The following is a 5,147-nucleotide window of genomic DNA, read 5'->3' on the forward strand; positions in this document are numbered from 1 at the left end:
CAACACAAGGCTGTAACAGGCGAATTACAAGAACGCGTGGCGCATCTGGAAAACCGCATGGCGTGTGATTCCGAACTCGCCAATAGCACTAAAAATAGCCGTACGAACAGTGCAGAGAGGGACTCCGGCCACGAGGGAGATTTTGACGACAGGGAAGAATGTAATTTGAGGGGCAGACATGAGAAAAATAGAAACATTCAAGGGCCTCGACAGGAGGAAATGCGGGGATTTGATTTCAAACCTTTCCTTACGGTAAGAAAGTTTGAGATATTCCGAAATTCGCAAAAAGGAATACATCCACGAGCATGGCTCGAGCAATTTGAGTTCTGTCTTCCTCCCGACTGGGCAAGTTCACATAAGATAGAATATATGTGTGGCTATTTGGAAGGCGAACCGGCGATTCGCATGAGGTCGGCAGCGCGTCACTGCAACTCCACTCGGGAGTTTCGACAAGCCTTTCTCTCCGCCTATTGGTCGGAAGCGGCACAAGATAGGGTCAAACATGGCATAATTATGCTGCCAAATTTGAACCAGTCTGGTTTCGGCAGCCCTGCACGCCTATTCGACCACATGCTGCAGGCAAATCAATTTTTATACGATCCATACGAGCCTGCGGAACTAATTAGGATATGCATCACCAAATTGCCGATGCACTTGCGGCACGTCATTCTTGCGGGACGATGCAAAGAGGACGTGGAAACATTTAAAACACTTCTCCAAGAGTTGGAATATAATACAGCAGAATGCCCGCCTAATCAGGCACAAAGTTATTACGGGGCACAGCAGCGCGACCGCAGTCGTGGCCGTATTACTAATCAACGGCGTGACTGGTCGTCGCGACGCGAACGAAACAATAATCAGGACCGGCCGTATAGAAACTGGGGTAACAGTCGCGAACACAGGTGGAGGAACAGAAATGATCGAGGACGTGGACAGGATCGTGAACGCTACAAGTACGGCAACCAGAATCGATACTACGGTGAACACGGTGGGAATAGGATTGTAGGCGGATCACCTCATGATGTTGAAATTCGGCCGGCCAATCCTAGACATAATCCAGCAAATGGAAATGAACAAAACCGGCAATGACAAATGATCAGCGCAGAAGGCGCCCAATCGGAACAAATGAGCCACATGGCAAATGAGTAGAAAGGACAGTGAGAAGTAGAGAGCACGGTGAGGAGAAAGAATTGATTAGTTTAAATTTGTGACATGCATTTTGAATAATATGTTGGTAAAAATTAATGATAAAGATGTTTTTATGTGATTGATTGAAGTGATGTTGTTAATTTGTTTTCTTTCCTTGTGCAATTAGGATTTAGTTTGATTCAAACGTAAAGATAAAAGGTTTCCTTGTGAACGAGTGAAATGCTGTTTTTTTTGTGTGTGTAAATTGAAAAGAGCCGCTCCTGAGAGAAGCAAGATCTGTGTTGAATTAATGCAAAACTCAGGGGAATATCCGATCTGTGGGTATTATGGGTCTGGCAAACCCAGGTCCCCAGCTGTTAGTAGCCTTGTTTCCGATTTTCTGCTTTCAGTGCTACTATCTATCTATTACTATTCTATATCTGTCAGTATAAATGAGGATCTCTTACTATAGTATGCGTGCTGTATGAATATTTTAAGACAGGAGAACTCTGAGAAAGGAATGAGTAAATCTGGAATCTTGAAAACAGGACGCGATAATACGATTGTTTAACCATTGGCTTCCCAATATGCGATGATATGTTAATATTGATGATATATGTCTTTTTTGTTCTTTATAGATGAGTACGGAAAGTGCTGTCTGTGGATTTCGTAAGTAGATTGATTCCCTTCAAGGTGAAAGAAGAATTGTGGTTTGTGTAATTTACGTCGCCCTGAAATATTATTGTGGCAGTCAAATACGAGCAGTTTTCCAGCAAATGGAGAATGGAACGGAAATGTGGATCCTTTTTGTAGTCTTCACTGATGTTGAGCCAGAGCCTAAAAAATTATTCTGCGTTAATACTTGTCCTAGAAAAGCGACGTTTATGTATTTTTGCTGATGCTGTGAGCATTACAGCTTACCGTTTTCGCTGGTGCGGGATGCACTGCAGCCTATATGATTTGTACTGAGGAAATTTCCCTCTTGAAGGTAGAGGATGATTAAATAATTTTGATTATGGGAACGAAGGAAAGCTTGGTTTAAGGTAATAAGGATGAAGCAAAACATTTGTCATTTAAACTGCAGGTGGATTCGGATCTTTTGTGTCTGTTGTAAGTTCAATATGTTAAGATGATACTGTTTTACAGAATAGAGGTGACCACAATTTTGCCATTCATGAGAAATGAATCCAGAATAACCACAACAGGCGAAATAACTGATTTGGAAGCGAAAGGTAACTTAAAGAAGGAACGAAATCGCAGCAAAATGGGTAAGAAAATGTAGTATAACCGGTATAGTGCAGACATTTTTACCGTTCTCAGAGCCATCTGTGTGATTAATTCTTGTGATAACGTAATTTTAGATGAAATTTTCTTACTGTTTTATGTGTGAATATATGAGTACGATAAATGTATAATTGCGAGTCTCTTTTCAGGTGTGCGAACTGGTATAAATGTTTTGGTGTGTAAATAACCATTGTTCTTTTTACTGTGTATGTTTAAAGAAAGTTTCTCCATATTTATCATGTGCCAAGACGTATGACGCGAGCGTCAAGAAGAGGACGAATTAGAACAATGTTGTAGTGGTATATACACGGTGTTGAAATAGCATTGAAGTAGCTTATTGGCTTAACTAGTAGTGGATAGAAGTAGAATATTGAGTAATGCATGTTTATGGGTAGTTAGTTTGTAGAATAGACAACAGGTGTGCATGTATGTGTGTGTAAATAACATGTGAACCCTATGCTGTCCTGACCTATACTTGCACAAGGCATAATCCTATTCATTTTAGTGAATTAATAAGTAGCATTGGATTTATTAAAACGTAAGTGAACCACATTAATGATGTGGATTTAAATATTATATTGTCAGTTCATTTAATTTTTTATTTTTTTTACATTGTAAAGTCATTTCACTTTTATTTTTTTTTACATTGTCAAGTCATTTAAATTTTATTTTATATTGTCGATTCATCTAATTATTTTTATAAAAAAAAATAAAAAAAATTAAATCTCACTTTGTTCTTAAAAATTGTGAAAGAAAATACTAAGTGGTATTATGTATGACATTGTGTAATCACATAAGGATGATGAAAAATTTCTGTGAATGCAGTTGAGAACGTGAAAGCGAACCGGCAAAACTCTTAAGAGACAGCGGGAGCAGCCGGACTAGTTGTAAACTGGCGGGTTTCCCAGCAGGACACGCTGTCAGCCAGGCCACTTCGGGAGCGCGGCCGACAACAAAAGAAGGTACGCGGCAAACACTTTCCCTTGTACCTGGAGCTAATGGGCGGCCGCCCCGGGCGACCCTTCCTCGAGGCGATGACCTGAGATGGGCGAGCGGTCCACCGCGCGGAAATCCATCTGCTGGCAACGCACCACACGCACGCGACCGTGACGAGACGGCCGCGGAGAAACAACACAAGGGGCGTGGAGCCTTTTGACACATACTGTCCAGAGAAACTTGCAGACGTCAACGACGCCTATCGACATTTCCTGACGGATGCCTACTGTCACGCGACAGTAAATCATGGTTCGATGTTCTCTGGTCGCTAAGGGTGGCACAAAAGAAGAGCCATTAAGTGTCATCCTTGCCCAGGAATATCAAACCGGCGAGTCAATTGAGGATAACTCAAGAATGTAACAACACAAAGGGCGTGGAGCCTTTTGACACATACTGTCCAGAGAAACTGGCAGACTTCAACGACGCCTATCAACATCTCCTGACGGATGCCCACTGTCAAGCGACAGTAAATCATGGTTCGATGTTCTCTGGTCGCTAAGGGTGGCACAAAAGAAGAGCCATTAAGTGTCATCCTTGCCCAGGAATATCAACCTGGCGTGTCAATCGAGGATACCGCACGAATTTGACAACACAAACATGGAACCAAATCGAGATGTACGTGACACAGACCACCAAGAGAAACTTCATGAGAGGGCAGAGACGGCGGGATTGCACGCAACAGATGGACAAAAATCCCTACTGACAGCTGCGGCGACGAACCCCCTCCCCCACCACTTATACTGTGCCTCGGAACAGTGGAACTAGTGAGTGTATCAGTGAACAGTGATTATACGGTTCTTAGTTCAATGCATATACGTGTGTTTCTGTCACAGAAACTTTGACTCGTGTGTTTTGCAGGGATTCGATTTATTGGTGTTTACTAGACTGACTCTTGTATTTTGCAGGTGTTCTATTTATTAATTTTTTTTTAGACTTTGACTCTTGTATTTTGCAGGTGTTTTATTTATTGGTGTTTTTTATTAGATATTGACTATTGTACTGTTTTATTGATCAATGTTTGTTCTTGTGTGATGTATTAGATTTGTGTTATTTTGTTTCGTAAACTCATTCATGTGGCATTGCTTCGTTTATCAGTCAGATTGCTATTCATTCTCATTGGACTGTGATCGATTAGCCTTTGCATGGGGCATATTTATAGTGAGGAACCCCTTAAGGGTAACAATCACATAATTAATTGTATTTTCAGTATAATGACACAGTGCTCATTGTTTGCTAACTAACTGAAATATAGTAGAGTGATTAAATTAATGCCACATAGTTATGTTAATTCTACAAATTATTAGTTTTATAAGATATAGAATTTTTTTTGCGATAACCACTTTGTAAAACATGTTTTTTTTCTTATCAATTTTTGCTTTTGCGGATTGTGCATTGTAATGTTCTGCTTTATAATACTGATGTTATTTCATGTTCTTTTTTAATTGCTGTGGCACCTTTGCTATTTTCATAAATTTTGCTTGTTAATAAACAGTCATAAATTTGCCTGTGATCAGTTGGCTCTTGCAATGAGCAAATACTGGTGAACTCCATAAGGGTAACAACCAGAAATTGTTTTCATATTAATGACACAGAAACCATTGTTTTTACTTGCTGACCGAATTAGGTCTACAATATCTTTTAAATAGGTGTCACAGATTGTTTTTTTGTTTCCTCCTTGAAATTGGTAGATTCTAAAGATGTGTTGAAATTATTGTGTTTTAGCAAGTAGCTGGTGACCT

This window comes from Schistocerca americana, chromosome 10 (assembly GCF_021461395.2).
Source record: "Schistocerca americana isolate TAMUIC-IGC-003095 chromosome 10, iqSchAmer2.1, whole genome shotgun sequence".
NCBI classification, from domain to species: Eukaryota; Metazoa; Arthropoda; class Insecta; order Orthoptera; family Acrididae; genus Schistocerca; species Schistocerca americana.